Source organism: Arachis stenosperma, chromosome 1, assembly GCF_014773155.1.
Source record: "Arachis stenosperma cultivar V10309 chromosome 1, arast.V10309.gnm1.PFL2, whole genome shotgun sequence".
Classification (NCBI taxonomy): domain Eukaryota; kingdom Viridiplantae; phylum Streptophyta; class Magnoliopsida; order Fabales; family Fabaceae; genus Arachis; species Arachis stenosperma.
In genome coordinates this window covers 39,186,886-39,199,694 of record NC_080377.1, presented here as the reverse complement: position 1 = coordinate 39,199,694, position 12,809 = coordinate 39,186,886, and the positions used below count along the sequence as shown (strand labels likewise).

General features: G+C 39.5%; 2 non-coding genes across 2 annotated transcripts; both read right to left on the bottom strand.

Annotated features, from left to right (window-relative positions):
- Positions 1-314: 314 nt before the first annotated feature.
- LOC130954972 (small nucleolar RNA R71) lies at positions 315-422 on the bottom strand. The gene has a single exon (XR_009076534.1). It is a non-coding gene; the product is annotated as a small nucleolar RNA R71 (small nucleolar RNA).
- Positions 423-12,482: 12,060 nt separating this feature from the next.
- Positions 12,483-12,590, bottom strand: LOC130955189 (small nucleolar RNA R71). The gene has a single exon (XR_009076635.1). It is a non-coding gene; the product is annotated as a small nucleolar RNA R71 (small nucleolar RNA).
- Between the last annotated feature and the right edge of the window lie 219 nt (positions 12,591-12,809).

Here is a 12,809-nt window from a genome sequence, read left to right as displayed (position 1 = left end):
TCTCTATCCCTGCCATTGGAGCAAACAACTTTGAGCTTAAGCCTCAATTAGTTTCTCTAATGCAACAGAATTGCAAGTCCCATGGACTTCCATTGGAAGATCGTCATCAGTTTTTAGCTGAGTTCTTGCAAATCTGTGACACTATCAAGACTAATGGGGTTGACCCTGAGGTCTATAGACTTATGCTATTCCCTTTTGCTGTAAGAGACAGAGCTAGGATATGGTTGGATTCACAACCTAAAGAAAGCCTGAACTCTTGGGAAAAGCTAGTCAATGCCTTCTTGGCAAAGTTCTTTCCACCTCAAAAATTGAGTAAGCTTAGAGTGGAAGTCTAAACCTTCAGACAGAAGGAAGGTGAATCCATCTATGAAGCTTGGGAAAGATACAAACAATTGATCAAAAAGTGTCCCTCTGACATGCTTTCTGAATGGAGCATCATAGGTATCTTCTATGATGGTCTGTCTGAACTGTCCAAGATGTCATTGGATAGCTCTGCTGGAGGATCTCTTCATCTGAAGAAGACGCCTGTAGAAGCTCAAGAACTCATTGAAATGGTTGCAAATAACCAATTCATGTACACTTCTGAAAGGAATCCTGTGAACAATGAGACGAATCAGAAAAAATGAGTTCTTGAGATTGATACTCTGAATGCCATACTGGCTCAGAATAAAATATTGACTCAGCAAGTCAATATGATTTCTCAAAGTCTGTCTAGAATGCAAGCTACACCAGGCAGTACTAAGGACGCTTCATCTAAAGAAGAAGCTTATGATCCTGAGAACCCTTCAATGGAAGAGGTGAATTACATGGGAGAACCCTATGGAAACACCTATAATCCTTCATGGAAAAATCATCCAAATCTCTCATGGAAGGATCAACAGAGACCTCAACAAGGTTTCAACAACAATAATGGTGGAAGAAACAGGTTTAGCAATGGCAAGCCTTTTCCATCATCTTCTCAGAAACAGATAGAGAATTCTAAGCAGAGCCACTCTGACTTAGCAACCATGGTCTCTGATCTAATCAAAACCACTCAAAGTTTCATGACTGAAACAAGGTCCTCCATTAGGAATTTGGAGGCACAAGTGGGATAGCTAAGCAAGAAAATTACTGAACTCCCTCCTAGTACTCTTCCAAGCAATACAGAAGAGAATCCAAAAGGAGAATGCAAGGCCATTAACATGACCCACATGGCCGAACTTGGAGAGGAGGAAGAGGCAGTGATCGCCACTGAGGAAGACCTCAATGGACGTCCACTGGCCTCCAATGAGTTCCCTAATGAGGAACCGTGGGAATCTGAGGCTCACACTGAGACCATAGAGATTCCATTGGATTTACTTCTGCCATTCATGAGCTCTGATGAGTATTCTTCCTCTGAAGAGGATGAAGATGTCACTGAAGAGCAAGTTGCTAAGTACCTTGGAGCAATCATGAAGCTAAATGACAAGTTATTTAGTAATGAGACTTGGGAGGATGAACCCCCTTTGCTCACCAAAGAACTAGATGACTTGACTAGGCAGAAATTACCTCAAAAGAGACAGGATCCTCGGAAGTTTTCAATACCTTGTACCATAGGCACCATGACCTTTAAGAAGGCTCTGTGTGACTTAGGGTCAAGTATAAACCTCATGCCTCTCTCTGTAATGGAGAAGCTAGGGATCTTTGAGGTACAAGCTGCAAGAATCTCACTAGAGATGGCAGATAATTCAAGAAAATAAGCTTATGGACTTGTAGAGGATGTTCTGGTAAAGGTTGAAGACCACTACATCTCTGCTGATTTCATAGTCCTAGAAACTGGGAAGTGCATGGATGAATCCATCATCCTTGGCAGACCCTTCCTTGCCACAGCAAAGGCTGTGATTGAGGTTGACAGAGGAGAATTGATCATTCAAGTGAATGAATAATCCTTTGTATTTAAGGCTCAAGGATATCCTTCTGTAACCATGGAGAGGAAGCATGAAGAGCTTCTCGCAAAACAGAGTCAAACAGAGCCCCCACAGTCAAACTCTAAGTTTGGTGTTGGGAGGCCACAACCAAATTCTAAGTTTGGTGTTGAACCCCCACATTCAAACTCTAAGTTTGGCGTTGGGAGGTTCCAACATTGCTCTGAGTATCTGTGAGGCTCCATGAGAGCCCACTGTCAAGCTACTGACATTAAAAAAGCGTTTGTTGGGAGGCAACCCAATGTTATATTTATCTATTTTCCTTTGTTATTTTATGTTTTCTATAGGTTGATGATCATGGGAAGTCACAAAATCAATTGAAAAAGCAAAAATATAATGAAAAACAGAAAGAAAAATAGCACACCCTAGAGGAAAACATTGCTGGCATTTAAATGCCAGTAAGGGCAGCAATTGGGCGTTTAACGCCCAGTCTGGCACCATTCTGGGCCTTTAACGCCAGAAAGGGGCATCAGACTGGCGTTTAACGCCATGAATGGGCATCAAGTTGGCGTTAAACGCTAGAAATGGGCATCAGCCCGGCGTTTAACGCCAAGATTGGCAGAAAGAGCAATTTTGCTCGCCACTTGGTGCAGGGATGAATTATCCTTGACACCTCAGGATCTGTGGACCCCACAGGATCCCTACCTACCCCACCACTCTCTCTCTTCTTCACCCATTCACCAATCACCTCAACACCTCTTCCCCAAAAACCCCTCACCTATCAAATCCTACCATTCTCTTCACCACTCACATCCATCCTTCATAAAACCCCACCTACCCTACCATTCAAATTCAAACCACTTTCCCTCCCAAACTCACCCATAATGGCCGAACCATACACCCCCTCTCCACTCCTATATAAACCCATCCTCACTCCTTCATTTTCACACAACCTACACACTACTTCTCCCCCTTGGCCGAATATCAAAGCCACCTCCATCTCCTCTATTTCTTCTTCTTCTACTCTCTTCTTTCTTCTTTTGCTCGAGGATGAGCAAACCTTCTAAGTTTGGTGTGGTAAAAGCGTTGCTTTTTATTTTTCCATAATCATTTATGGCACCTAAGGCCGAAGAAACCTCTAGAAAGAGGAAAGAAAAGGCAAAAGCTTCCACCTCCGAGTCATGGGAGATGGAGAGATTCATCTCAAGGGTGCATCAAGACCACTTCTATGAAGTTGTGGCCATGAAGAAGGTGATCCCCGAGGTCCCTTTCAAACTCAAAAAGAGTGAATATCCGGAGATCCGACATGAGATCCAAAGAAGAGGTTGGGAAGTTCTTACCAACCCCATTCAACAAGTTGGAATCTTAATGGTTCAAGAGTTCTATGCCAATGCATGGATCACCAAGAACCATGATCAAAGTGTGAACCCGGACCCAAAGAATTGGCTTACAATGGTTCGGGAGAAATTCTTAGATTTAATTCCGGAAAATGTAAGGTTGGCATTCAACTTGCCCATGATGCAAGGAGATGAACACCCTTACACTAGAAGGGTCAACTTTGATCAAAGGTTGGACCAAGTCCTCATAGACATTTTTGAAGAAGGCGCTCAATGGAAGAGAGATTCAAGAGGGAAGCCGGTTCAACTGAGAAGGCATGACCTCAAGCCCGTGGCTAGGGGATGGTTGGAGTTTATCCAACGCTTAATCATTCCCACTAGCAACCGGTCCGAAGTTACTATAGACCGGGCTATCATGATTCATAGCATCATGATTGGAGAGGAAGTGAAAGTTCATGAGGTTATATCCCAAGAACTTTATAAGGTGGCGGACAAGTCCTCTACCTTGGCAAGGTTAGCCTTTCCTCATCTTATTTGTCACCTCTGTTATTCAGTTGGAGTTAACATAGAGGGAGACATCCTCATTGATGAGGACAAGCCCATCACTAAGAAAAGGATAGAGCAAACAAGAGATCCCACTCATCATGAAATCCCTGAGATGCCTCAAGGGATGCACTTTCCTCCACAAAACTATGGGGAGCAATTCAACACCTCCCTAGGAGAATTGAGTTCCAACATGGGACAACTAAGGGTGGAGCACCAAGAACATTCCATCCTCCTCCATGAAATTAGAGAAGATCAAAGAATCATGAGAGAGGAGCAACAAAGGCAAGGAAGAGACATTGAGGAGCTCAAGCACTCCATAAGATCTTCAAGAGGAAGAACAAGCCGCCATCACTAAGGTGGACCCGTTCTTTAATTTTCTTGTTCTTTATTCTCCTGTTTTTCAAATTTTTATGCTTATGTTTATCTATGTTTGTGTCTTATGATCATTAGTGTCTTAGTGTCTATGCCTTAAAGTTATGAATGTCCTATGAATCCATCACCTTTCTTAAATGAAAAATGTTCTTAATTAAAAAAGAGAATAATTGCATGAATTCTGAATTTTATAACAGATTAATTATTTTGATGTGGTGGCAAAAATAGTGCATATGTCTTTTGAATTTGTTGTTCATGAATGTTGGCTCTTGAAAGAATGATGAAAAAAGGAGACATGTTACTGAGGATCTAAAAAATCATAAAAATGATTCTTGAAGCAAGAAAAAGCAGTGAATACAAAAAAAACGAAAAAAATGAAAAAAAAGGGGGAAAAAGAAAAAAGAAAAAAATAAAGTCGTGATCCAAGGAAAAAAGAGTGTGCTTAAGAACCCTGGACACCTCTAATTGGGGACTCTAGCAAAGCTGAGTCACAATTTGAAAAGGTTCACCCAGTTATGTGTCTGTGGCATGTATGTATCCGGTGGTAATACTGGAAGACAGAGTGCTTTGGGCCACGGCCAAGACTCATAAAGTAGCTGTGTTCAAGAATCATCATACTTAACTAGGAGAATCAATAACACTATCTGGATTCTGAGTTCCTATAGAAGCCAATCATTCTGAATTTCAAAGGATAGAGTGAGATGCCAAAACTGTTCAGAGGCAAAAAGCTAAAAGCCCCGCTCATCTAATTAATACTGATCTTCATAGATCTTTTTGGAATTCATTGCATATTCTCTTCTCTTTATCTTATTTGATTTTCAGTTGCTTGAGGACAAGCTGAGTCACAATCTGAAAAGGTTCACCCAGTTATGTGTCTGTGGCATTTATGTATCCAGTGGTAATACTGGAAAACAAAGTGCTTAGGTGACGGCCAAGACTCATAAAGTAGCTGTGTTCAAGAATCAACATACTTAACTAGGAGAATCAATAACACTATCTAAAATTCTGAGTTCCTATAGATGCCAATCATTCTGAACCACAAGGGATAAAGTGAGGTGCCAAAACTGTTCAGAAGCAAAAAAGCTACAAGCCCCGCTCATCTAATTAGAACTAAGTTTCATTGATACTGTGGGATTCATTGTATATTCTCTTCTTTTTATCCTATTTTGTTTTTAGTTGCTTGGGGACAAGCAACAATTTAAGTTTGGTGTTGTGATGAGCGCATAATTTATACGCTTTTTGGCATTGTTTTTAGGTAGTTTTTAGTAGGATCTAGCTACTTTTTGGGATGTTTTTATTAGTTTTTATGCAAAATTCATATTTCTGGACTTTACTATGAGTTTGTGTATTTTTCTATGATTTCAGGTATTTTCTGGCTGAAATTGAGGGACCTGAGCAACAATCTGATTCAGAGGCTGACAAAGGACTGCTGATGCTGTTGGATTCTAACCTCCCTACACTCGAAGTAGATTTTCTAGAGCTACAGAACTTTAAATGGCGCGCTCTCAATTGCATTAGAAAGTAGACATCTAGGGCTTTCCAGCAATATATAATAGTCCATACTTTACCCGATTTTTGATTATGCAAACTGGCATTCAAATGCCCCTTCTCTGCCCTATTCTAAAGTCAAAATGCCAGAGTTGGCATAAAAGTTTGAGTTAAAACGCCCAAACTGGCACCAAAGCTGGCGTTTAACTCCAAGAGAGGTCTCTACATGTGTAAAGCTTAATGCTCAGCCCAAGCACACACCAAGTGGGCCCGGAAGTAGATTTCTGCATCATTCACCTATTTCTGTAAACCCTAGTAGCTAGTTTCATTATAAATAGAACCTCTTACTATTGTATTTTCATCTTGGAATCTCTTGATCATCTTTTGATCTCTTGATCACATTTTGGGGAGGCTGGCCTCACGGCCATGCCTGAACCTTGTTCTTATGTATTTTCAACGGTGGAGTTTCTACACACCATAGATTAAGGTGTGGAGCTCTACTGTTCCTCGAGTATTAATGCAATTACTATTGTTCTTCTATTCAATTCAGCTTATTCTTATTCTAAGATATTCGCTGCACTTCAACATGATTAATGTGATGATCCATGACACTCATCATCATTCTCACCTATGAACGCGTGCCTGACAACTACTTCCGTTCTACCTTAGATCGAGCGCGTATCTCTTAGCCTCCATTCCGTAAGATCGGAGTCTTCGTGGTATAAGCTAGAATTATTGGCGGCCATTCCTAAGATCCGGAAAGTCTAAACCTTATCTGTGGTACTCCGAGTAGGATCTGAGATGGGATGACTGTGATGAGCTTCAAACTCGCGAGTGTTGGGCGTAGTGACAAACGCAAAAGAATCACTGGATTTTATTCCAACATGATCGAGAACCTACAGATGATTAGTCGTGCGGTGACAGCGCATTTGGACCATTTTCACTGAGGACGGGAGGTAGCCATTGACGCTGGTGAAACCCGAACATACAGCTTGCCATGGAAAGGAGTATGAAGGATTGGATGAAGGCAGTAGGAAAGCAGAGATTCATGAGGAATGAAGCATCTTCATACGCTTATCTGAAATTCTCACTAATGAATTACATAAGTATCTCTATCTTTACTTTATGTTTTATTTATCTTTTAATTATGAAAACTCCATAACCCATTTGAATTCACCTGACTGAGATTTATAAGGTGACCATAGCTTGCTTCAAGCCGACAATCTCCGTGGGATCAACCCTTACTCACTAAGGTATTACTTGGACGACCCAGTGTACTTGCTGGTTAGTTGTGCGGAGTTGTGACAAAGTGTGATTCACGTTTGAGAGCACCAAGTCTATTGGCGCCATTGTTGATGATCATAATTTCGTGCACCACTCTCGTTTCACCCAGATTCATAAGATTAAGAACAAAAACAATCCTTGAAACTGAATCAGTACATTAATTAAAATAGAAAAGCAATAGTCTTAAAACATAGAAATAAACAGAGCTCCTAACGTTAACCAAAGAGGTTTAGTTGCTCATGACTTACAAAGAAACTAGGATTCTGAAAACGTGCGAGAGGAAGAAGATCTGTATGCTAAGAGATCTTTTCCCTTTTATACTAACCTAATTTGATACGGAAATGAAATAAAAATAATAATAAATCCTAGGACTAAAAGATATTGTTTGTGAATAAAAAGTTACAAAAAGAAAATAAAATATAGCTAATAAATGCTAAATCCACTTGAGATGCCAAGGAGAGTGAATGCGGGCCAAGCTTGCTGGTGCTAAACGCCATATTGGGCATTTAGCGCCCTAGAATGAGTAACTTCGTGCATGCTACTGGCACTAAACGCCAGCTTAGCGTTTAGCGCCCCAAGGGGAATACGCCAACTTTTCTGTTTTAGCTCCAAACTCTTCCAAACTGCTCCAAATTTCACCTGAAATCATAAAAACACAAGAACAACTCAAAGTAGCATCCACAGAGAATTTTTTGCATCAAAATACTTTGAACTTAAATAAAATCTAACTAAAAACAACTAGAAAATGGTAAGAAAAGGGTACAAGATGCTCACGCATCACTCTTCATGATTTTTTGTCCTAGTAGCATAAAGAGAAAAAGGATACAAGATGCTCACGCATCACTTCTGCAATATTATCCATGCATTCTTGAATTGTTAGTCGAGGTAGAGGTGGTTGTTGTGCATTTGAGCTTCCTCACCATCCTTCTTTCCTTCTCTAAAGGTGTGAGCTCTAATAGGCCATGAAAATATCTTATAGATTCTTTATTTATGCTTAAAGTGTATGTGATATTTCTTCAAAATTATCATAATTTCTAGAGGATATGCGAAACTTTTGTCACCTCCTTGGCATTGTAACATATAAGATCTCACAAAATAAGCTCAATTGACTTCTTTCCTTTTAATAAGATCATGTAAAAGCACATAGTAATTCAAAATACCCAAGTAATAAGATAACGAAAAAATCTACATTGGGGCACCATATTAGTAATAGTTGGCCAATTTGATGAACATTTTCTAGAGGGATTAATTAAGCCAAATGTTGCTAACAATTCATCTTCGTTAATTATAGTCTTCCTATTTTTGAGATTTTGTAAATTCGTAAAATTATAATTCATTTGTAGGCAAGTCTAGCAACTTAGCAAATTCATCCAAAGTGAGCTTAATTTCTTTATTTCTAACATTGGCTAGCAAGACGCCATCTTCCAACCTTATTGTAGCATAGAACCATCTAACCAAGTCTTCACCAAAGTTGCTCATATTGAATGCACAAAACTTAGAGAGTTCTAGTCTTCTAAAAGAAGAAAAAAGAACATAAAAATGAGTTTGTTAGAGTTCAATATGACCAAAAAATAATTATAGCTCAAATAGTAAATAAAACATGCTTTAAGATTCATAACTTGTTTTAGGTTTGACTTCTTGATGAGCGGATAATTTATACACTTTTTGGCATTGTTTTTAGTATGTTTTTGGTAGTTTTAGTTGAGTTTTTAGTATATTTTTATTAGTTTTTAGTTAAAATTCACTTTTCTGGACTTTACTATGAGTTTGTGTGTTTTTCTGTGATTTCAGGTATTTTCTGGCTGAAATTGAGGGACCTGAGCAAAAATCTGATTCAGAGACTGAAAAGGACTGCAGATGCTGTTGGATTCTGACCTCCCTGCACTCGAAGTGGATTTTCTGGAGCTACAGAAGCCCAATTGGCGCGCTCTCAACGGCGTTGGAAAGTAGACATCCTGGGCTTTCCCGCAATATATGATAGTCCATACTTTGCCCAAGATTTGATGGCCCAAATCGGCGTTCAAAGTCACCTCAAGAAATTCCAGCGTTAAACGCTGGAACTGGCACCCAAATGGGAGTTAAACGCCCAAACTGGCATAAAAGCTGGCGTTTAACTCCAAGAAGAGTCTCTACACGAAATTGCTTCATTGCTCAGCCCAAGCACACACCAAGTGGGCCCGGAAGTGGATTTTTATGTCATTTACTCATTTCTGTAAACCTTAGGCTACTAGTTATCTATAAGTAGGACCTTTTACTATTGTATTAAAGGACTTTGGTAGCTATCTTCGTTTTATGCTATCTTAGATCATTGGGAGGCTGGCCATCCGGCCATGCCTAGACCTTATGCTTATGTATTTTCAACGGTGGAGCTTCTACACACCATAGATTAAGGTGTGGAGCTCTGCTGTACCTCGAGTATTAATGCAAATACTATTGTTCTTCCATTCAATTCCGCTTGTTCTTGTTCTAAGATATCACTTGTTCTTCAACTTGATGAATGTGATGATCCGTGACACTCATCATCAGTCCCACTTATGAACAAGGTGACTGACAACCACTCTTGTTCTACAAGCAACCAAGGCTCTAGTGAATATCTCTTGGATTCCTGATTGCACGATGCATGGTTGATCGCCTGACAACCGAGTGCTCGCCTGACAAACGAGCCAACCATTCCGTGAGATCAGAGTCTTCGTGGTATAGGCGAGAACTGATGGCAGCATTCAAGAGAATCCGGAAGGTCTAACCTTGTCTGTGGTATTCTGAGTAGGATTCAATGACTGAATGACTGTGACGTGCTTCAAACTCCTAGCAGGCGGGGCGTTAGTGACAGACGCAAAAGTATCGATGGATATTATTCCGGCCTGACCGAGAACCGACAGCTGAATTCCGCTATGCTGTGACAGAGCATATGCAATCGCTTTCACTGAGAGGATGGGAGGTAGCCATTGACAACGGTGAAACCCTACACGAGCTTGCCATGGAAAGGAGTAAGAAGGATTGGATGAAGACAGTAGGAAAGCAGAGAGACGGAAGGGAAGGCATCTTCATGCGCTTATCTGAAGTTCCTACCAATGAATTACATAAGTATCTCTATCTTTATCTTTTATGATATTTTCGTTCATCACCATATACATTTGAGTCTGCCTGACTAAGATTTGCAAGATGACCATAGCTTGCTTCATACTAACAATCTCCGTGGGATCGACCCTTACTCACGTAAGGTATTACTTGGACGACCCAGTGCACTTGCTGGTTAGTTGTGCGAAGTTGTGTAATGCCATGGAATTGAACTACCAAGTTTTTGGAGTTCATGATCGGGGATTATGAGAGTTGTGAAAAATATTGTTCACAATTTCGCGCACCAAGTTTTTGGCGCCGTTGCCGGGGATTGTTCAAGTTTTGAGCAAGCTTTTGGCGCCGTTGCCGGGGATTGTTCAGTTTGGACAACTGACGGTTCATCTTGTTGCTTAGATTAGGTATTTTTTTTTTCGAAATTCTTGAAGATGAATTCTAGAGTTTCATGATGATTTGTTGAAATCTGGCTGGCTGAGAAGCCATGTCTAATCTCATTGGACCGAGATTTCAACTTACCATCACAAGAGCTTGTTGATTTTTATCAATCTTGCTTTTGGAGCAGTGATCTGCTAAGGCTTGGCTGGCCTTTGGCCATGTCTAGTGTTTTGGACCGAAGCTTTCTTTGAAAGCTTGGCTGGCTGTAAAGCCATGTCTAATTCCTGGACCGGAGTCTTAGACTAGCATTGCACTGATTCCTGGAATTCTCATTAAGAATTTTGATATCTTTTTCCACTTAATTTTCGAAAAAACACAAAAAAATCAAAAAATTTCATAAAAGCCAAAAATATGTTATGTTCCTTGTTGAGACACTAGTCTCATCTTAAGTTTGGTGTCAATTGCATGCATTCATTCATGTATCTTAAGGATCTTCAAGTAATTCTTGATGATTTCTTACTCTGATCTTTGAATTCTTTTGGCTTGAGTGTTTATGTGTCTCATATAGTGTCGGCAGTATACAAACTGCTAAGTTTGGTGTCTTGCATGCATTGTTATTTCATTCTTGTTGCATTTTGATTATTAAAAATCCAAAAATATTTTTAATTTGTGTCTTTTCAAGTCAATAATACAAAGAATTGAAGATTCAGAACATGCTGCAGAGGAATTATACAGAAAAAGCTGAGCATTCAAAAATGCCCAGTGAAGAAGACAGACTGGCGTTTAAACGCCAGCCAGGGTACCTGGTTGGGCGTTTAACGCCCAAAGAGGTAGTATTTTGGGTGTTAAACGCCAGAATGGAGGCCATTCTGGGTGTTTAACGCCAGGATGGTGCTAGGGGGAAGATTTTGTTTTCAAATCAATTTTTTTTTTCAAGTTTTCAAAGTTTTTCAAAATCAAATCTTTTTCAAATCATATCTTTTCAATCAAATGTTTTCAAAATCAATTCCTTTCCTTTTTCAAAGATACTTACTAACAATTAATGATTTGATTGAACATCTCAAATATGTTGCCTTTTCTGTTGAGGAAGGTTTAATGTTTGAATCATATCTTTTCTTGTTAGACAAGTCATTGATTTTCAAAATCAAATCTTTTAAAAATTGTTTTCAAAACATATCTTTTAAAATTATTTTCAAATCAAATCTTTTCAATCATATCTCTTTAATCACATCTTTTTTCAAAATCAGTTTTCAATCAAATCTTTTTAATTTCTAACTTCAAAAACTTTTTCAAAAATCACTTGATTTCTTTTCCACTTTCAATTTTCGAAAATTAACAATCAATTTTTAAAATATTTTTGACATCTTTCTAATTAATTTTTGAAAATTCTCTTCCCTCCTTCTCACATCCTTCTATTTATGGAGTACTACTCCTTCTTAATGCACAATTCGAACTTTATCTCATCAAGTTCGAATTCTTCTACCTTCTTTCTTCTATTTTTCTTTTCCTCTGACACCTCAAGGAATCTCTATACTGTGACATAGAGGATTCCACATCTTCTTGTTCTCTTCTCTTTCATATGAGCAGGAGCAGAGACAAAGGCATTCTTGTTGAAGCTGACCCTGAACCTGAAAGGACCTTGAAGAGAAAGCTAAGAGAAGCCAAAGCACAACTCTCTTTAGAGGACCTGACCGAATTCTTCAAAGAAGAAGAACACATGGCAGCCGAAAACAACAACAATGCCAACAATGCAAGGAAGGTGCTGGGTGACTTTACTGCACCTACTCCCAACTTCTATGGGAGAAGCATCTCTATCCCTGCCATTGGAGCAAACAACTTTGAGCTTAAGCCTCAATTAGTTTCTCTAATGCAACAGAATTGCAAATTCCATGGACTTCCAATGGAAGATCCTCATCAGTTTTTAGCTGAGTTCTTGCAATTCTGTGACACAGTCAAGACTAATGGGGTTGACCCTGAGGTCTACAGACTGATGCTATTCCCTTTTGCTGTAAGAGACAGAGCTAGAATATGGTTGGACTCACAACCTAAAGATAGCCTGGACTCTTGGGAAAAGCTAGTCAATGCCTTCTTGGCAAAGTTCTTTCCACCTCAAAAATGGAGTAAGCTTAGAGTGGAAGTCCAAACCTTCAGACAAAAGGATGGAGAATGCCTCTATGAAGCTTGGGAAAGATACAAACAATTAATCAGAAAATGTCCTTCTGACATGCTTTCTGAATGGAGCATCATAGGTATTTTCTATGATGGTCTCTCTGAACTATCCAAGATGTCTTTGGATAGCTCTGCGGGAGGATCTCTTCATCTGAAGAAGACGCCTGCAGAGGCTCAGGAACTAATTGAAATGGTTGCAAATAACCAATTCATGTACACTTCTGAAAGGAATCCTGTGAACAATGGGACAAATCAGAAGAAAGGAGTTCTTGAGATTGAT